General features: G+C 39.5%; 1 protein-coding gene across 1 annotated transcript in view; it reads right to left on the bottom strand.

Annotated features, from left to right (window-relative positions):
• CDH4 (cadherin 4) overlaps positions 1-22,859 on the bottom strand; it is a 417,253-nt gene that overhangs the window by 311,049 nt on the left and 83,345 nt on the right. The gene's annotated exons all lie outside the window — the stretch shown is intronic.

The raw sequence follows: 22,859 nt of genomic DNA, 5'->3' as shown, positions 1-22,859 counted from the left end.
ATAAACCATCCTAGATGTTAATAAGTCATCACAGTGATGGTGTGATCAATACAATCTCTGATTCATTACTTCACATTCTTCTGTTTTCAGAAAATAAATTATGTCAAAATATGATTGAAGGCAGTTTGGGTTTTTTAAACCTTTTTAACTGCTGTATTAGAAAAGTTGTTTCATAACATTTATTTGGGGGGAAAAAAAAGCTTTTCTTCTATCACAAAGAAGGAAGAATTCAGAGAGAACGATTTTTTCAACACCGTATAAGGGTAGGATTAACTAACATCCCATTTGTAAAAAGAAACCTAAAACCACAATAATACAAAATCTTTTACACAGCACACGCTTGTAAAGAACTTCACTATGGCCACTCTTGAGCAACTTGCTGACAGCTGAATGGAAAATTCAGGTTCCTATTTTTAAATGCCCATACAAATTCCTTGTCTGCACTGCATGTTGGATGCTGTTCAATACCTTTTTGGTATTTGTTTCACAGCTCCATAAAGTTCTACAAGATTAAATTCTATGTAAATGGCTGTAAAATTATGCAGCTGGAAGTAGAAGCAAGCTGTGTCCATCACTTCAAATATGTTCAGTCATAGAGATGTTGCTCAGTGGAAGCAGCATTTCTGTTCTGATTTCTCTCTCTTCTCGGGGACCCAGGAATGGACCAGAACCTAATGCAAGATGCTCCCAATAACACATGAACACCTCAATTCTGTACTAGTTATGTTTAAAGCTGCCTTTTCTCCAAATCCCACTCCTATTACAATGGGCTCCAATAAGTTTGACTTCATCCAACTATTTTCTTGCCAGCATTATCTAGAAGAGCTTATATAATAATAAATGGACTGTCCAATATGTGGTCAATAATGGCTTATGTAGCCTCTGACAGTGGGGTTATCACACAGACTTGATAAGTTTTGCAGGACTATATAACTTTCACCTGAACTGTCACCAAAGAACTGCTTGCAAGGGAATGAGGTCTTTCTGTGAGGGATATTATGAGGGCAGCCTTTATGATATACATTAATGGAGGTCAGAAGAAAGGCTACTGTTCTCATTTATGAAGAGAAAGCACCAGATCATTATGATGGCATGTGAATAGTGAAAATAAAGTCATTCTCTGGTTCGGGTAAGATTAGTACATTTTGTCCTATTAAGTCAAGTCCTTTTCACTGTAAAAAGGCACCCTTAGGCAGCACTTCAGTGCAGCGCAGAACAAGGTGCACATAACACACTGGTTCCAGCAGGAGACTTTTTGCCTAAAAGTCCCTGAGAATTGATACCCCATTCAAAGTGGAAAACTGATGCAACCTGCATGGCACTTCCTGACTGGGATGACATGAGCCTTCAGATTAGAGCAAACAAACAACTCTAAAAGTAATCCAAAACTCAAGTGACAGTTTTAATTCCTGGCTTGTATTAGGAAATTTTATATGGCATTCACATGCACAGTGACTGCTCATCTTTCTTTTGAACTTGTAGAGAAAAGCACTGACACCTGCCTTTGAGGTTGCGTTAACCACTGCTAAATGCATAGTTGTTATGCATATATAATTCTTTCCTAAACTACTTTAAGATAAAAGTAGCAATGAAATAGCCACAAGAAATCAAACACGATTGCTTTCTATTGAGTGGTTGTCACTTCCACCAGATCCACACCAACCTTGGACCAAAGGCAGTCACACTTGGACACTTTTCCTTTAATAGCAGCATTTATGCCTGGGCAGAGCTGGAAATCTTCCTTTGTTTTGATGCTGTCTTCGTACTTGAATGAGTACTGTGCATTGTACATAGTGTCTCCAGCCTTCTACCTTCATTCACTTCTGAATGAACACTTTCACTGTCAGAAGGGTACAAGCATCTCTGCAAGAAACACCTACTCCCTTGCAATGTATGGTAAATGCAGTCTTGTTAGCGTTAATAATTGGGAAGAAACAATTCAAAGGCACACAGTATTTACAAAGCATCTTCTAAAAATTTAATACACTCAATGAATTGCAAGCAGTACTATTTCTGGTCCTATCCTTGCTCTTGCTCAGAGATCAAATTTGAAATTGCTCAGCCATTAGAAGAATCGGGTTTTAAATTCAGAGTGAGTCAACCACCTGTTGCAGTAGCTTAAGGTTGCATTATACTGTAAGATTTAAGCATTATGGTGAAAGTAAACAGGTCAAACCCACTGCCTTAAGCTAAAGCAGTGCAGCTAGCAGAGCAGCTGAGGAGTCCCTTTGAAGAAAAAGAATTATTGCCCTAATTTAGTAGAGTCCTGAATCCAACAGAGTGCCAGCACTCTCATCTCAGATGTATCAGGAAGTGAATAGGAAAGTACTCCAGTGTATTCCATACATATACATTATTAACTTTTAGATAAAACTATTAAATTTGGAGTCTAGTAAGCTGAGTTTTCCTGGAAAAGAAAAAAAAAAAAAAAAAAAGGAAGAAATCAAAACAAAACAAAACAAAACAAAATAACCAACCAACCAAACGTTTCAACAAAGCCCATCCCCTGAATGTTCTCTTTGGGCATTCTGTTCTGTGCCCCAAAAGAGAACATCTACTCTTCTCCACCAGTCAGTGCTCATACCAACATTTACTGTCTATGATCAAAGTTTCTCTTGGTGTTCACTGGGGGATTTAAAGTAGCGTTAAAGAAAAAAATCCCAAATCGTCATATTTTTAAGACCTGCAGCAACTCCAAAGACTCGCCTAAAATAAGCACCAAATTCTGCATCTCCAGGCTTTAGCTTATTAAATAGGAAAAATGTAAAATGCATGACCTGGATGAAAGAATCATTCTTTTCAGTTGTGTTCCCAAGCTTTTGAAGTTGGGGACTTTGTTCTTAGCAGAACTACTCTGGTAACAACTCTGTCCCCAGTGGATGAGGAGCTACACTGTGAAACTCTCCGACCTAGTTTGGTTCCATCATTCAGCTCTGTTCTAGAGAGACTCCCGATTAAACTCAGAGTTATTAGAGTTATCCCTTACTTCTTTTGATAGATAAGATACTCAAGTTAGCTATTAGATCCTTAGCAAAATTGGTAGGAACATCTTTCAACTCTTGTGCTCAGACCAGTAGATGTATCAAGTACTGTATTTTCTAGCATTACCCAAACCAATTAACCTTTGACAGAATTATGCACTACAGAGAACTAAATATAATAAAACATTTTAAAAGTATTGTTTAATTCATACTAAGAGTCGTTTCTCAGAGGTAATTACTAACTGATACGCACTGAGTCACAGCACATTACTGTGTTGTTCTCTGCTGCTTTCTAAGGTTCATATTTGACTCCCTCAGCTGCAAAAAGCACTACCCATATCCCAGCACTTGTTTCTCTTAGGTTAGCTAATTCTTCTGCTGATAAAAAGCTAGGAAAGTTCACATGGAGATTCAAAAAACAAAACTATCCAACACCAATAAAAAATCATGTCTTATAGAATTGTTAGTTTCTACAGAAAATATACATTTTTTCATCTGTATTCAAAACACCATGCATTTTTAGCTTAAAAAAAGTACTTTGCCCTTTCAGAAAATAGGAAGAACAGAAGGTAAATAGATAGAGAGGAGGTGTATTTAGCACGTAATACCCTCAATTTCTGAGTGAGTATATAAAGCCAAAGATGCCTAAACAACACAGTACTCATGGGATTTCCTATGTAAGAAAGATACATGTGACAATACCATATAAAGCATCTTATTAGCAGTGGTATGAAAACATTACATTAGCAAAAAGAGTGCAACCTATTTAGTTACCTACAGGATGGAAAGTATCAGCCTTTAAAAATGTCAGCCTCTTTTCAAAAATTTGAAAGTGTCTGTTGAAAATACTGAAATACATTAAGGCTGCTCAACAATGTTCAATCACTAGGCTAACAACTGATCTGAAGATCAGAAAGCACACATTTGATATAATGGATCACGCACAACCTACAGAAGTTCATATGCATACAGAAAGCTCAACAGAGTCTGATTTCAGACAAGATTTCATTAAATAAATCTACACCATAAACATTCTCAAATTTCACCAGTAGCACCAGCACACAAACTAAAATGGATTTGCCAAAAAGATTACCTTATTTCCTCCTGTTTGAAAGTGTATTGGCTAGATCATAGCAATATTTTAGTGTCTTACTGAAGCTCTATTAATCGTATCATTATTCTTTAACAAAGAAGGTTATTGTCATGCTTCAGTTCTACAAGTGAAATATCAAAATATGCATGTATGAATTCAATAGTATATTGCAGATGGTTGATCTGAATATTAAGATTTGTTCCAAAATATGTCCTACACGCACACAGCTACACACAGCACTTCTATGAATTATATAGACACAGTGTCACATGGAGAAATACCCAGCACATAAATAGCAGTTTGGGGTGTGTATGTCTTTTCAAATCAGTCTTTTTAATTATCAGAGAGACAGATCATCCAGTTATAACCGTGTTGTTTATAGCTGATGCTCACGAAGGAAATAAAGTCAAAGCTTTAATAAGCAACAGCCTATTCACCTTTCTATTCGCCTTTAAAGGAAAGAAAAAAAAAGCTTCCAGCTGACCACCCAGCAGTATCTAATCTAATGGGAAAAGGTGAATCCTATATGACATGCATTTTTTGTTCAAGTAGATAGGAAGCCTGAGGGTGCCAGAAAGGCAGACCAAAATCCTTAACAAACCTATAAACTGAAAAAAGCAACATCTGCCCATGGAAAGATAGGAGAAGCAGGGTCTAATACAGACTGACACATCATAACAAGTGTTTATGTATATTGCCAAAACCATTGCCCTCTGAAATTTCTAAGTAAATTTCAGGTTTTTTTCTTTTAATCACTTCTGCATTCTGTCCTTGTAGAAACGTCTTGTCAAACAGCATTACCGTGACTTAAAAACTTGAAGTTCAGAAGAATGATAGAGAAACTTAAACAACGTGGATGAAACATGGCATTTCTCATTTTAATTTTAAAATAGATTCCACTTTCATGATATAAGGCAGTATGTTCTGTGCCCTCAGAATTTACACCAACTCCCAGGGCCAGAATAAGAAAGCATGTTGAATAATTCCTCTTATCACTTACTACTGAAGTGTAAAGTAAATCTGCTGCTGTTCAATAAAATTCCTCCTTGAAATCACAAGTCTCTCAGTTACTCTTTCTGTCTCAGTGGCATTGAGTATTCCAGGTCACTGCACAGGTTAAGTGAACAACCTCACAAATGCAGAAATAACACAAACTGAGATTGTTCCAATTTCCCCACAGTAGCACTTTAAAAAAGAAAATAATCCGATCTACCCTCTCCTTCCAGATCCACACCCCCTTCCTTTTGCTGATTTTAGGCTTTGGTACCTACGGTCTCCTTAATATTACTGGCTCTCCCTCAAGCATTCACTTTATAGTTGACTTTTCATACATAGAATCCCCACTCCTGTGTTTCTTTTGGAGAATGCCTTTTCTCAGAGCTAGACTGACCTCACCAGCCTTTGGTTAAAACCTCTCTGCTAATGGATTTGCTAAGTTCTGACACTCAAAATGTATTTGGTTTTGTGAGGTTTTTGGGTTTTGGTTTCTTCATTAACAAGGCATAACTGCCAATTAAGAGATTTTTTTTTTTTTTTTTCCTCAGAAAGGAACATTCTCTCTGTGAAACCCATTTAATTATAGAAAAATGCATGGCTTAAACATAACAACCTCCTTTCCTGTTAATTCAGCTGTGGCAAATTCTTCATGCTGCATTTTATACTCTTGGTATGACGTAAAGAAAAGCTGGAAAATACTTTTTCTGATTTTTTTTTTTTTTTTAATTTACTTACAAGTTCCTTCAGGTTGTCTCCCTCATGGCAGCCCCACAGCCGCATCATGGCGGCCTGCACCTCCCTCATGGCGGCCTACACCTCCTTACAGGGAGCAGAGGGGCAGCGCTGAGCTCTGCTCTCTGGAGACGGCAAAAGGGCCCGAGGGAATGGCACAGAGCTCCATCAGAGGAGGGTTAGGGAAAGGCCTTGCCCCAGAGGGCCGTGGGCATGGAGCAGCTCCCCAGGGCAGCGGGAATGACCCAGAGCTGCTGGAGCTCAGGGAGCACTGGAACACTGCTCTCAGACTTTGGGTTTGGGTGGTCTTGTGTGGAGCCAGGGAATGGATTCCATGATCCTTGCAGGTCCCTTCCAACTCAGAGTATTCTATGGTTTTACTTATTTGGGGATTGTGCACACAGAAATCAGAAAGCACAACTTTGAGTGCCACCACTTTATCCTAAGAGCATCCATGGGTCCTATAACTGTACTGATTCCCTACAAATACTTCATATTTTTTCTTCTAGAAGTATTCTTGTTGGAAGAGAAATTATCCTCCCTTTACAGGAAGATCAGACCATGTTTTTTGTCCATGATGATGCTGGACCTATGTGAACAGGTACCAAACCTACACCTAACGCATTCATAGACACTTTGACACCATATTCCCTAAGAGATATGGTCCCATGGTCCTAAACTTTTTGTACTGAGCAGAAAAGAGGCAGAAAAAAGATTCACTCTTAAAAAGGACGGAAAAATATTACTAGTAAGCTTTGTACAACTGTGCGCATCTGGTATAATGTGAACAGATGTAATGGCAAGAAGGCTTTAAAGGTTAGGTTTCTGAGCTGGTATAAATTGACCACATTGTTCTGATGTAGTTCTTTTTATGTCTGCTCCTCTCTCTGTAGCGTGGTCTCAGCAAATGGCATAGCATAGTATAGCATTCATGGGCTTCTCTCCATGAACAGTAAGCACAGAATTGATAACGTAAGATAAGCACAGTAATTAAAACTCATATTTAGAGCTATGAACTCTGGAAAGGAATGTATGCACATCAACAGTTATCGAAATACTGCTTCTAATGAAAAAAGGATGATAGAATTTGAATGCATTTATTCATAGGCAGCAGTGTTCATTACTGCTCCCTTTCACTGTATGAGGAAATACAAGGGGTTGACAACAGACACCATACAGTAGTTTAATAAACAATATTAGATGCAATAACCTTCCTCCTAGGTAATGCATGGAAAATATACATCCTGCTATTGCAGAGGCTGTTCATTTCCATAATTTTCCAACATCCAGCCACTCTGAGCTGCTCCCTGTGTAACAGCTCCTCACTGCTGCACCTGCCAGCAGGTAAGGGAAATTCAAACTGTGGCTTGGTCAGCATAACCTCATCTGAAATGAACGAGCTGAGCATGCATGCCCCGTGTGCTCCCTGTCAGCCTGAGCCCTCCAGTAGCTCCCGAGCTCAAGATTCCTACAGAGCAATGCAACACACAAATCACCAGGTGGCCCTATTATGTAGCAGTCATTACTAAAGAAATCCCAGCCTTACATAAGCCCTGGCTTTCATGTAGTGTAACACAGAGCGATTATTTGAATAAAAATGCCCCGTTTCCCATGGAGACAGCTCCCGGCGGCTCACACCTTGTTGGGGACAAAAGAAACGATCTGGAGATGCTGTTAACCTCTGGAAAGAAGGGAGAAACGCTCAGCTGAAGGCAGAAAAGAGCACGGTGCTGATGTCTAATTGTTTAGTGCAGTGTTCGTCGTGGATAGCAGCACACAGACTCGGACTTTGGGAAATTCATTCAGGGCATTCTACTCAAGGCATATATATGGGAGACTCGGGCTCAGGGGAGACTTCGATAACTGAGATTGTAACTGGGGAAGGGCAATTGAGGAAGGGCACCCTGCATTAAAATAAAAACAGTACTCATACAACGTCTTCCCAGTCATTTAATTGACTGTTGAAGCAATTAATTTTAGATTCTGGGAATCATATTTTGGCTCCATACAGGTACATAAAGACAACAGTTCTCACTGTACGTTACAAGTTCCAATGCTCAGAACACAGCTTCTACAAGATCTGAGATGTGTACAAAAAGAAGCTTCTACTCTTACATCCCAATTAAAAAGGAACACATTTTCAAGTACGTTATCTCTCTCCTGTGGACACTAAAATTTACAGCAGAAACAAATGGATTTACAGGCACAACCTATTTTTCAGGAGGACTAGTTGTGTACAAATAAATGCAGGCACTAAATGACTTCAGAACTGGCACCAGTTGACAGGAATTGCAGACATTAGCTTTTTATTCTGTTATTTAGCCATTGAAGTTAACGTGCTCACCTCCAGTCCGTAAAGCTGAACATCTGCATATATCCGTACTTAGTCAGGACTTAGTCAACATTTGCAACAGTAACTGCATTAATTAATGTCAAGAAATTTTGAAAAGACAAAATTATGCATTACTAAGTAATTTTTTCAGGCTGCAAAAATCAACTTTATATGTAAGAAAAAAACACCCCTGGGTATTTTCAGATGTACTACCTCCAAGTCACTTGGCACACATTAATAAGGTAAGCCAATTTTCCAACAATCGGTAGGCACACTGATGCAACGCAAAAGCCACTCTAACTATAAAGGAAACCTCCAAGGGCCAGAGATTAAATTCCATTTGCCTTAGGTCAAAAGATCTACCTTAGTCCCCAGCGAGCGCTTGTATACATCACAAAGCCATTGCACAATTCAGCAAAATTGGCAGCCAGAGGAGAAGTCTTCAACACTAGAACACCAGAGGGATTATAATTCAGAAGTGAGATGCTTTAGCTCAGCTACATCAAGGCAGCTCCTTCCTCATTTGCATCTGCCTGTAGCCAGATTGTACAAACCTGCTGTATTCTCAGGCACCTGGCAATTACCCCAACACATAAGAAGAAAACACCAAAACAGCAATCTATCAATTCCAGCCTCTAGTCAGAGGGTCCTTATCTCAACAAAACATGAGATGCATTCCCCTGGAAGGCCAGGTAGCTGAGCAAGCTTCTCAGGTCATGACTCACATCAGAGTTGTGCCCTGGATGTATAACATACAAGTCACTATGATTCTCTCCTATTAAACTGACATCTTAATTGTACCAAATATTTTAATACAGTCAGATTGATTTTTTAGGTAATATAGAACATACAGAACATACAGAATCTGAACATCCAACACAGAAGTCAATGTACTAACATTAGAACTAGCATCACATCAGCAAAAGGAAAAACAAAACAACTGTCAGGAGAAAAATCACCACGCTAAAAATTGCAGTGCCCAGGCAAGACTGAACACTCACAAGTTTATCAGCATTAGACAACTCAGACCAGGCATCATGATGGATGTCTTCATTTTTGCACGTAAATGTTTCTCACCAGAAAAATGCATGTGTATGTAAGAAGTGGATGACAATTTGCATGCACGTATTTTGTAAGAACATGATGTGAAAATACACTGTGTTTGCTCTGACCTGTAACGCTGGTTAACTCTTCCATCTCAGCAGTTATGAAAATCAAGCCTTCACTTGAACAGAAAACTGTGGTTCTTTAATTTTATTCTGCAGTTTCTTTGATTTTTTTTTCTTGACTGATGTCCAACCAATGAAGAGCACTTTTAATAACTGACTTACACAGTCAGAAAGCACCTCAAGTTCACATTGCCATTTAATCGTCATCAGAAGATGTTCACAGCCACCTATGTCATCCTTCTAAGAGTACAGTTCTCAAAGTAGATGTATTTGCATGCAAGGATGGAAAAAGAAAACAACCTACCTGAAGTCATAAGGAGAATCAGCACCATTACCCACAGTGCATGAATCTCCGGCATGCACTAGTATCTAATCATCTATTAATCACTCCACCACCACCCCAGGAACTGCTCATATTAAATCATGCCCTTCATTGTTAATGTTGAATAAGGGCCAGAGCCTACTGCAGGGAATTGGTCCTTCACTTCCGTTAGCAACTTACACTGCACCTTTACTTCAGACACTCAGCTGAAAATGTTTAAACACGGGCAAAACTCCATATGTCCTTTCTGGTCACTTCGACTTTATGCCCACAAACTACTTGAGTTTGTTTTGAGACTTGAGCTAGTCTTTAAGAAAATGATCCCTAAAATTTTGCTTTCTGTGGCACAACATGAAAGTCACCTCCATACCCATTACTGTGTCTATTAAAATCATCACCTCAACAATTGCTCGTTCTCCCCTGTAAGCTCCACAACACATGTTCCCATGCACTGCTGCGTGCAGATCACAAATGACCTGGGGGTAATGGGTGAGCTGACAACATTGCTGCCCACAAGAGTGCATCAGTATGCACTGAATTCAGCACCAAGCTTTGCCAGCCAAAAAATGGAGACAACACCTGTTTGTAATGAGACAAGCGTGCCTCATCCTACACACAGCCTCTTTTCATCTAGGTAGTACATGTATCATGCCCCCAGTGATATCAGAGCAAAATTCATGGATATTGGTTCAATGAGCATGGGTTGATGGTTGGACTTGATGACCTTAGAGGTCTTTTCCAACCTCAGTGTTTCTACAATTCTAAATTTAGATATCTCACTTACTTACAGGGAGGTGCAACATTTATGGCACTTGAAAAAGAAGAGAAAAAAGCTAGAATAAGTTAGTATTTAACAGATACAATTCAAATTGCCTGAGTCTGGGAAAACAAAGCTTAGGCCAAGTGATGTGAAAGCAAACAAAATGGGAGAGAATATTCTTTTTGCAAAGAGCTGTTCATGCTCTCCACCTCTGTTAATGTAATAGGGGAAAAGAAAGGAAGTATTTAAAGGTTCCTGTCAAAGAGCAGCTTGTCCTATATAATGAGGCTAAAGCGGAAACTGGTATAATAGGATATTAAAAGCTTTAATTATTTCTTTTTTTTCCAGTCTGATAGCATCTACCTGCAGCACATCGAAAGAGACCTTTGTTAAAACCATCCTGTCCCCTCTGCATGCATCTGGTCCCGTGCCAAAGCTCCCCAAGGAACGGGCTGCTCAACAGCACTCACTCTGCTGCTGACACCAGGGCTGCTCGCTCCTGCTGTTCTCTAAGCCATGAACACCAGTACTGCAATAGAGCAATCGAGCAGGGCACACAACTCCCTGCCCCAAATTTCTCTAGTCTTCTTAATAAGCGATTAATAACAAGGACTCCGCCCATCACATTTGTAGCAAAAAGCAATCAGGGATCAGGATATTTCCATTTGAACTCAGTGGCTTCTATGCAAGTCATCACCTCATTTCCCCTGCACTTAAGTCAACTAATAGTAGTCTGAAAGCTTGTTTTTCCCAATAGTTTTACTGCACATATCATCGAAAAAGCACCTTCAGCTGCAGTCTTATTATACAACCTATTCCTTCACAACAGTCTTCTCCCCCAAATATTTTGTTGTTAGATTTATTATTTTTACTTTTTTAATTCTGGAGTTCATTCTCAGAGCATGTTATATGCAATGCAAAAAATGAAATTCTTCTCTTAGCAGCAGAAATCACAGCACATTCCATTAAAAAAAAAAAAAAAAGCCTTTAACAATATCTGTGATTAAATCCATTTGTTTTGCCCTTTGAAAAATACTTCTGGACCTCTCTGAAAACACATTGCATGCATTTATTTCCAATCCAAATACAAATGAAAATAAAATAACATTATACATTGCAGGAGATTATACACAAAAAAAAAAAGCACATGTAATTAACTGTATCTAGGTGGACAGTAAATGGCAAACAACTCCATCCTGCCTTTATGCTTTCAACTTTTCAATTTCTCTCCTCCCATAAGAAACTAAGGCTACCCATAGAAAACGAGGAACTTTTCTGCCGACCCAGAACCCAGACTGCCCATTGCAATCTCTTCTAAGGAGAGGATTAAAAGAAAATCTATTCAGTTCACCCAGGTAAGACAAGATATTTTGAACTGCAGTTAACTCCAGCAACAGGTTGTATTTTAAGTCTTAGAAAGAAACTCTTTAGCTGTGGCTAAAAAGCCAGTGAATGAATGAAGAAGACAAAGAGCCAAAACCATTCTACCAGATTTTTTTCGCAAAGCAATCCATTTTATCAACAATTATTTTGACTTCGACCACAAAACCCACTCGTTGACCCATTGGACTGGGCCACGTAGGCACTGACAGAAGATTGCAAAGCCACCTAGAGCAGCTTTAGCTGCAGCACCAAGGCTCTGTTCTGCATGCTCAGGATGTCACGGGGCAAGGAGCAGCCACCGTCCTTCCCATGGTGGAGTGGGGAAGGTGAAGATGGAAAGTAAAATGGCAAAACACAAAGTGAGCAGACAGCTCAATTAAGAAAAGTGAAAAGGCTTGCTTACTTTATAAATGGATTTAAATTCTCTATACTCCATATATACCCACGTTTTTTCCATTCCCCATAAAATTACAGTTCATGAAAACATTCAAATATACATAATGTTAGCAAGACCTGGACTCACTTCAGCTTTTTGATGAGTATCTGTGACCTTGGAAGGGAGGAAAGCAACACCATTTGTCTCTCTAACAAAGCAGTGTCACGGAACTTTGCTCTTTTCCTATCCCTTTGATAATTACTCCTCAGCCATGAGCCCAGTGCTGGCAGTTCAAAGTGCTTCAAGCAATATAAACATGGATCCACTAATATGCATCAATAGAAATGTCACCAAAAAGGCCCAATACTGCCCATGCATTTTTAACCAAAGTTTGTACTATTTTTCAGGATTCCTTTACAGTTTCAGAATTATTGGTGAGTTTGATAAGCAGTACCAGCAGAAAAATGAAAATCGGAAGGTAAAGAGAATAGAGATATCAGAGCTTTCATAACTATTTAAGATTATTTCTGCTCGTCTCTATGTAGTACATTTATCTTGCTAACAAAAAAGACTTAGAAAGGAGGAATGACTAACACATCACTGCCTACTCTGAATATTGTTCCTCAGCCTGACGAAGTGGGATCAGACAGACAGGACTGTAGGCATCTCAGTCAGACAGCCAAAAAATTCAGTCACCTCAACTGCCAAGAGACATTACTGAAGATCTTTGCTATAAATCAAATGAATGCAAGTCTTCGGATATTTTTTATTTTAATAACTTTGCCAGCAGTGTCTTCTTTTGAAATTAATATATCTGCTCTAGTGGTTTTCAGTTTTCCTTGTAAAATAATGACAGCTAATAGGAAAGCACTGTCATGTACTCTGACTAAAGGTAATGTATATGTGACAGCTGTGTGATCATCAGTAGGAAACTATTTCCAAAAGACAAAAGGAATAATTAAAATGAGCCTGCAGTCCTAGCTCTGGATTTAAATGTTTAAATGTTTTAATTTGAAAGAACAATGGCTCCTTGAAGCTCCTTCACAACCCGTGCTGACAGCTTGTCATTTCTTAACCGGTGTTAAATAACAGTTGTGCACATCTGAACGCTAGATTATGGCTGATGATCCTTAAAAGAGTACTGGTACTTCCAAGAGAGCCCAAGAAACTGGAGCTTTGCAGCTTCTCAGTATACTTGGAAATTAAGCTAACAAGAAGTGCAGTGAGCCTGTCCAAGAGGTACAGTAGCAAGTAGGGAAGGGCATATTCCTTAAATGAAACTCTGCCTCAAAGTCCCACCACTGAGGACCTCAATTGCCCATCAAAAAGCTGATCCAAGTCTGCTGTCTCCTATTTTCCTTTAATGGAGCAATCATTCTCCCATCAAAACCAGTGGCTTCAGAGCCACAGGCACGAGCATGCTTCAAACAGAGCTGTGTTACAGCTGTCTTTTCTGTCTGTTGAGAGAGACATTTAACTATGGCTTTATCTGCGTAAAACAGAGGTCACATAGTCCCAGTCACAAAACAAAGGTCTGTGCGTAGCAGCTCTTCCACCTCCCAAAAAGACAAAAGTCAACATGTGGGGGATCAGAACCCACACACAACCATATGCTGATAGACTACACTGCCCCATGAGAAAACACTGAATAAATAACAGGGAAGATAGACAGTGTGATCGCATTTCAGTGACATTAGTGTCACTGGAAGAGTTGTGACTCCAAATGTTTCTGGATCTTGCTTCCACTTCTCTCCTTGCATCCTGTTATGATAATGAAAAAGGAAAAAAGAACAACACAGGTTTTTAATATAGCAGATGCTTATTAGAAAAAGGTCAGACATTCAAATAGAGACTGAATTTTGAAGTGGAAAGTCAATGCATCACCCAGCTAGAACAACATGAGATTTTCTATCACTGCTGAACTGTCTTTTAGCCACGCTGCTAAAAGGATTTTTTTTTCTATTTTAGATGATACGATACCTAAAAGAAAACACTGCTGTAAATATTTTCTTTAAAGATACACTTTTTTTTTGATTCGACAGATTTAATGATGACTAAAATAAATCCATCACAGCAAAGAGGGGAAAATACCAATCAAAGTATTTTCCTGTGATTTGGGACTTCGGCTTCATTTAGCTGCTTTAATTTTTCTAGTGTGCTTGAATTATTTATTTCCTTTCCCCTTCAGGGCATGCATATCATCTTTCAAAACCAGTAAGAACTGGAAAACCGAACTTTTTTGTTTCTCATTCAACTAAATGGGCTGGTAATGAGAATACTGAAATCAAGGTCCAGCAGCAAACTGTTTCTCTACACAATGATCCTTGTGTGTCCTTTCCAACTCATGATATTCTATGATCTAACACATTAAATTTATGGTATTTCAATGTTTTGGGGTTGTTTGTTTGTGGGTTTTTGTTTCTGTTTTTTGAAAGATGGAATTTAAAATACCATATAAATTCCCTAAAATATTCCCTAAAAACACGAGCAAAAAACCTATTCTAGAGCTCTGTGGCATGCAGCCTCCTAACACATAGGGGAGTTGAGAAAGGCTGAATGCCATCACAGTGTAATGCTTCAGCCCTGACCTCCTCAGCCAAACCACAGCCATGCAATTCTGCAGCATGAACCTGCAGGGTCATGTTTGTCATTACCCTTTCTTAGGAAAGCCTGAAGCACACTGTCTCCAGCATGGTCCTGCATCAGTGCATGGAATGCGAGAGCTCTGTGTTCTCTTCCCAGGTGCCAGGATTGAGATTTTAACCCACCCAGCACTGGGTGAAAATATTGGATTGTAACAGTCAAGTTTCACTCAATAGACCCTTTAAACTATACTGCTGTCAGACTCACTGGCATGCTTATCACGTTTGCATGTTTATCCTTGATAAAATCTTTCAGTCGCAGACTGTCTGCTTAGTTATATTTTAATTTTTAATTTTAAGGTCATCAAGATTCAGCAATAACAGGCATCAATACACTCTTCCCTGAAGTGTTTGCTATTTTTTCCTCTTACTTTCCAATTCCAAGAAGAGGAACAGCTCTCCCTCGTAGCTTGCTGCAGCACTGAAATTTCTTTCAAAAGACCTGGTCATGCTGCAGTCTTGGAATGGGCCTTAGACTAATATACTGCTATTACAGGAGTATCAGAGGAATGTTGTGTTCATAAACAACAAAAATACCATCAACTCTCTAGAACTCTACAGAAGATTCCCACTTCACTGGGTGAAGATTTAACCCAGAATATTTTTGCAGTAACTCATTTTATTTCTCTGTTTTTTGACATGTATCGATCAGCTCCCAGGCAAGTATTTGCCCTAGCTTACAGTGGAGGATAACTCTCTCCAATAAACATTCTTGAGATGTTATTGGAATACAGATACTCAGATCTGCAATAAATTTTGCAAAGGAGGTGATATACAGTAATCAGAATGCAGCAGCAATGGAAAGCCAAGGTACTCTTACACCAAGGGTGCCGCTTTGCAACTTTTCAAGTGTTCAATAAACTATAAAAGTCTTCCAAGGAGTACTCTACATATATAACAATTTCTTTTACAGTAAAATGCATCTTATCGATTTATAATGTACTTTCAAGGAGAACAAAACACAGTCTATAAAACTAAAATTTAGGAGAAAGCATAACTGTCTGCTATAATGGAAAATCCAGACCAATAGTGGGAAGGATACAGATTCTCATCGTTTCTCATAGATGGATCATGTTCTACTATTGTTTACTTCACATAAATATGAAATAAATGCAAAAAAAAAAAAAACCAACAACTATAAACTAAAAAAGTAAACAGTACCTCAGATGTAATGCATAATTTAAACAAAGTTTATTATTTAGGACATTGAAAGCTGCTAAAGTGCTATTTGTTTTTTTCCTCCCTAAAAATACTAGAGAATAGAATCTGAGTCTTAAATAGGAATATGAGGAAACCAAGTTATTTGCTTTTCAGTTAAAACTGAATTTCTTTAACAATTTAGGACTGCAACCAGGACTGAAGCATGTTCAGAATGGATTTTCTTTTTATTGACATTAAACTTCTATTTCTGTAAATTCTTTTATCTTGATAAAACATTTTGCAAGTAAAGGGCTGGATAAGGCCAGGGGAAGGCTAGTTTATTTATATTTACAATCTTGGTGTAAAGAGCTATTAAAGAACATTTTGGCTCAAAAGACATTAAATACAATCTCTAAAAGTCTTGTCGTGTTACTACTGTACACATACACCTCAGAACAAAGACTTGTAGGGAGTTTCTAGTTGGTACAGATCAAGATGTAAAAGGCTCAACTCCTGAATTTAGAATCACAGAACATGAAGATTGGAAAAGACCTCTGAGATCCTCAAATCCAACCCCAACCCACCCCATCAAGCCCACTGACCATGTCTCACAGTGGCGCTGCTCTTGAACACTCCCAGGGACGGTGACTCCACCACCACTCTGGGCAGCTTCTGCCAATGCATCACCACTCTTTCTGAGAAGAATTTTTTCCTAATATGCAATCTGAAATTTGCTGAGATCTTAGTACGTACAGACCTGATTGGGTGAGTTTTTAATATTTATATGCTCTATATTACCATTCCATTTATTCTTGACATATTTATGATGCTATATATCCTAGAAGACGCAGGAGTGTTCTGCAAAAGCTGTTGTTCAGTTTACCTCTGCTATCCTTCAGAAATGCCACCATGCCTGCTATGCAGGGCAATGCACACTTATGTGGACTTTTTAGTCTTTAAAAGATACAAGTCAAGAGTACATCAATCCACCAGCATGGCTTAATGCATCAGATTAAGAACACATTATCTTGTACTTGCTGGAGCAGTTCCTTTTTCTAAATAGAGCTGGAAAATATCACCAAAATTGGAAGCCTTTGAGTGTATGAGAAAAGGAAAGTGGGGTCATTTGGTTCCCTCGGACAGACAAAGAAAATTAAGTGAATGCTGCACTGGATGTAGAACACCTCTAACTAAGGTTACACAGTTTCAAGTTTCACAGCAATTTTCTCCCCCTCTTGCCTCTTCTTAAGGTTCCCAGCTCACATCCACAGGATTCTCTTCACTGAAAGTTGCTGTTTTCTAAAGGAGAATAGCCTTAGCAGGGGCTAGAAAGGTACAGCATGCAAAGGAAGAAGGAAGCCTCTGAAATTCTAGTAAGATGGAAGATGATCAGGCAATTTCAAAGCAGAGACCAGCAGAAATTGGCCCTGAAGTCACCTCTGTCCTTGAAATGACCATAGCAACTTACCCTTGCAATAATATGTAAAGAAGAAGTCTGAATGAATTCCACTCACTGCTTGCAGGTTGTTTTCATTTAAAACATACATTTGTACAGTCAGATACTCTATAAACAACAGCATGAATTTCATGGTTGATAACATCTGCAATTAGACTTTGAAATTCACACTGCTGTTAGTTGTCCTACGTGGCAAAAATTTTGTCCAAAAAGAACAATGTGACGATGTTGCATCTTTGGGCTCAAAAGAGAAGCAGTGCTATTATTTTTCATCCGTGGTTTGCCTTTGTGCCACTCACAAGTTTTGCTACTCCTCCAGCACAGTTTGCCATCCATTTTTCTATTCCTTGTGACTTATTTTGTCTATTGACCATCTCTCCTGTGGATCCTGATATTCAATTAACTTTCTGTTCACTGAGTAAACTCCCCGGGATCTTTTACAGCCCATTGCATTGTGCTTTAAGATGGAAGAGAAATAAATGAAGACCCTAACTTTTAGCTATAAATATTTATTTTGCATTCCAAATGAAATTTCACTGCCAGTTCTTCCATATGTGAGCAGCTTGTTGATATAGGAATGCTGTGTTGCGAGTGTTATGTGTTTCAGACCACATGGCTGTACAACATGTGCTCATCCAACAGCTGATTCCAACAACAGGTACTACATATGAAATAATACAAGCAGTAAATTATTTACAGTACATTTTTCCATATAGTGAAATGCTCAGTGGAGGAAGCTCTCTAGTTGAATAATTAAACTACCTTTTTCCTCCCTTCCCTGCAAAGCTTGCTACCAGGTTCTCAGCCTGGACCCGTTTCTGCTTCATCCGTTATGTTCAATTTCCATTTATTTTTTTAGTGCTAACAGTAGCCCATAAGTCTAAATACTGCTATTCAGAGTAAGGGTATTTTCCCTGATTAATTACTAGGGAGAGATGATACCTCTGGGAATCAAATACATCGTGTGCTTAACTCCAGAATAGACAGTTCTTGTCAATAATGTATCCGAGCAGCTTAAAACTTCAATAGCCAGGTTCTTATATACTGTAAGTGGTGCTGAATATTCAGTTTTATTTCTGTTTCACTGCCAGTAGGAAATAAAGAACACACTTTTAGCTAAATGAGAACTGAAGTGCATTGGAAGAGTGCTATAAATTATATGCAGGCCTCCAAATAAAATTCAATTTTCAGGTAATGTGAAGGTGTAATGCGTCTGGAGAAGCTGTTTTGCATATCACACAAGACAGCAGGCAATAAGGAGCAGGGAATGACTAAAACCTGATCTGTCACATGCAACTCTTTGATTGTTCCCCCTACTTTACCTACTCTAATCGCACTGTTGCAGTGTTGATTCAGAACACGGCGGCCCATGAAAAATGTCACCGTTCTGTCGATGTTGCGGATCCGCTGGCAATTTCAGCAAGCACTGGATGCACATAAAGGGTGATAAGGCACTACATCCTGCCATGCTCAGCAGGTTTTCCATTTCCTCCTGCAATTACACATCAAACTGTTTTAGCTTCACAAGCTTCGGCACTATAAATGGCCTTAAGGCAGAAGTCTGCTTCGCACACTGATGAGTCTATCTTCAAAGCAGAGTGCAAACTCAGGTTTTGGGGAGAGGTTTTTTTTTTTTTTTTAAATGCTCTTTTTCCAGAGCTTTTAAGAGTTTACTTAGAGATTATTCCTATCATTATCTCCATGTACTCCAATTAACAGGCAGTTTTATATCAGCATTAACTGGAGCTGCCTCTAAGAGGAGATGAAAGCTACTCATACACTAAGAGCAAGCCACTGCCTACACAGGATGACTGTTTATAGCACAACATCTCTACATAGCGGTCTTTTTGTTTTGTTTCTTTGCTACGAGGCTACCTGGAACTCAGGCTGATAATGGGCAGGACGGCATGGTTTTCAGATGCTCAAAGCCTTACTGTACACAATGGCAACGCTGCCAAAAGCATCTCTTTCTCCTGTTGCTCCATTTAAAGTAGCTCAGGCATTTCGGTATAGCTATTTCAAACGGTTCAATTTCACAGATGTAACACACCTTCCCCTCCTTCTGCATTTTTAAGTGAGGGAACGGAGCTCCTTATCTACCCAGGGAGAGCTGCCTGCAGCCAGCACAGTCGCACCTGCGGGGTGCTGCACACCTGGCAGCAGCCACCAGGCAGTCACTTCTGTTCTTTCCTCAACAATTTTGTCTCTCTAGCATACAGACCCAAGGACATATGCAGGTAGTACCAACAAGATTGCTCTAAGTGACGCTGCCAGAACACCATCCTCTGATTTCACACTAGCTCACACTTGGAGACTATAAATGCAGCTTATGTCTTCCTCACATAGGCTGAGATCTTTGCAGCTGGCAAAGCACATCTTAATTTCCAAAATGAAAGCCGATGGTTGGGATTAATGTTAAGAAAGAAACAAAGAAATATTAAAGAAAATTACTGCTCTCCACATTTGAGTACATCGATGCTGTGATTTGGTCATGCTCAGATTTCTGATTTTTTTTTTTTTTCACATTTTACATAATGACAGTGAACCCCGTCATGACCGAAACAACTGCAGGGACATCTCTGGACCCACATGCATGCAAAGAGGGCTATGAGGACTGATCTCTTTTCGTTAACCTGGAAACAAATCCCACTCAGAAATTCCAGCTCTGACCTGCTCCAGCCTTCCACACCAGCCCTTAGAAATGAGATGAAGTGAAGCAGAAGCTGCATCCTCATGTCTGGACACAACCAACACACCGAGCTTCAGAGCCCTATGGAGGACTCCACCAAACTCAGCACCACAGCAGCTGCTGAAACATCTGCAACACCCACCATGCACACGGTCACTCACATGGGTTGCTCAGTAGCAATGGGATGCACAGCACTAGTGCAGGTGTTGCCAACTGTTTCTCCCACAGCACATCTCTGAGATACCACAAGTGAAGACCTGAGGTTAAGAGAAGTCACTGCCACAGCACCCGCGGTCCTCCCCCTCTGCCCATCCCCACCAGGCAACCACACATCAGGGATCTGAGCTGCCTGAATTACACCCTTTGCCAACTACAAGAGAAAAGACGAGTCACTGGAGTAGTCTGACATAATAAATGGTTTACGTCTCCTCCACCCCTGCAAGACAGCGTGACAAAAGGGCTGTTGGAGGAACAGAGAAAGAGGGAAGCAGTGGCATTTAGCCACTGAAAATGAACAGGAACAAACAGTTCCTTGCATGTTGTAACTGACAGCTTGTTCTGCGCCTCTCCAGTGACCCTATCCATGAACAACATGGACCTTTTTATACATGCCTCGGGCTGTGTTAGCATTCATTCCAACCTCCAAAAAGCTCAGCTGTCACTGCTGCCTAAAACGGGCATTGGGCTCTTTATTAAAAAAAAAAACTAATACTAAATATTCTGAACTAATGATATTTAACATGCACCTAATTTCCAATTAAGTCAATTATCAAAACATTTTCACATATGCCAGCCCTCCCAAGCAGGACAGCACAACATCTATTTTAGAACTTTGCAAGCAGCAGATCCCATGGAAAGACATTTTTCAATCCTTATATTTCTTCTAAATTCATACATGTTTGACTCTGTTCTCTGCTCTAACTTAACCACCTGCTGCTCATAATAAAATGCCTATTTCTCTGTTTCTTGGCATCTTCTCTTAGGTGGCATTGTTACAACACTTGCTGTAATTCTTAAGTGCTGCTCTACATAACAAAACTGCTCCAAAATTCCGACAAGAGACAAATGTTAAAGCATATTGGGTTTGCTGGTGGGTTTTTTGAGGGGTGGGGAGTGGTGGAAGGCTCAGAGATATGGGGTTATTCACTTCTTTGTTTTTTTTTATCTAGAGATATTGGATGGTCTTTGCACTTAGGGGTACAAAGAACCAATAAAGAAAAATGGGTTAAATTATGTGAGAAAGCGAGTACAGATAGATGATGGACATCAGCCTGAAACAAAGACCATGCTGTTACTGACAATAGGAGAAAGTCCAATAAATTTAATACCTGATAGACATCCCTACCTGAAGACTCCTTGCAAAGCACAGCTTGGGACTCAAAGCATGAAATGCTTCTTTAAAAAAGCCTCATGCCATTTTTCTATGAGCTCCCCTAACCAGCACCAAAATGAAGCCAGGCCCACACAACCCTGAACCATTGCTGAACATGAGCTGGAGCCGTCTTTGCATGGAGCTTCCAGCACCAGCTCACTCCTGAGCTCTCGCAGGTCAGGTTTGCTGATCAAAGGAAAAGATTAAGCCTGGAAGTCTCCTTGTGAACAGAAGTATAAACAGACTGCGGTCAGACTGTTAAAGTGGCTTCTAGCAGAGTTATATTTTTTCATCTGTGAATAATCTTTTCCCCCTCGTGGTTAACAATGTGGCTGAGTGGCAAGGATCTCACCTCCTGTGTAAGCTGCTTTAGGTGGGGATGTTGGTCAAGGTGGTATCCATCAGTGCTGAGAGCAGGAGCATCCTTCCAGCTGCAGCTTCTGAGGAAAGCCCTATTTCAAAGAGTCTTTAATGGACTATTAAATACTGCTGAGGAAAACCCAACCACGCTCACTCACTTAAGCAAAAAAATGATGAGCATTTTCAAGAAAACCACTTTCCACATCCACATCAGTAAGTGACTTTAGTAAGTATTTTGTTCAATTTATTCAAATGTAAGCTTTCTACAATCCATCTGCAATGTATTTTGCCTGAACAATTATGTCAAACATGGAAAAAAACTGGGGAGAGGGAAGAAGAAAGCCAGCATGCTGCAGCATCTGAGCAGGATGTGGAGTAATGGAAATTGCACCTCTGTGAAAACACAGGGACAGCTACCATGGGTTCTGCACAAGAAAATTATTGCCCTCCAATATACTAGAATTATCTGAAATTCAAATATGTTTATGGAATAGTTTCTTTAAAGCATAAATTGCAAGAGATGATGTTCAAGCCATTTCTGTTATCCTGACACAGTTGACAAATGCACCACTGAATGATTTTATCACTACATAAACTCATCATAACCATCAGTACACCACTAGTCGTATATGAAAAGCACTTTATAAAATGCCCTGTGTGAAATTTAAAATTGGATACACTTTCTATCTGACAGCTATCCTGGACTAAGCTCACCTTTTAGCTACGGCACAAACTGGATGAACATCCAGGCAGTATCTTTGGACACCCGCATCACCAGGAGCTAAGCAGATGGACTTCAGAGAAGCTAAATAACGCTATTAGCAGCATCTCAGTTCATGCAGTGTATTTCCTCCAAGTACAACATGTGATTCCTGGACGCCACATCAGCTATTTATATAAATCCTGACAGGCAGTGAGGACTGGTGTGAAGTGACAGGTGAAAATGAAAATTAATGCAGGCGGTTTTCCTTTTTGAATATATGTTTTGCAGGGAAGTTACACAGCACTTAATTCTGCTTAAGTGTTTTGCTCAGTAAACCTAGCAAACATACAAGT

The sequence above is a fragment of the Gallus gallus genome, chromosome 20, assembly GCF_016699485.2.
Source record: "Gallus gallus isolate bGalGal1 chromosome 20, bGalGal1.mat.broiler.GRCg7b, whole genome shotgun sequence".
Classification (NCBI taxonomy): Eukaryota; Metazoa; Chordata; class Aves; order Galliformes; family Phasianidae; genus Gallus; species Gallus gallus.
This window is presented reverse-complemented; position numbering and strand designations above follow the sequence as displayed.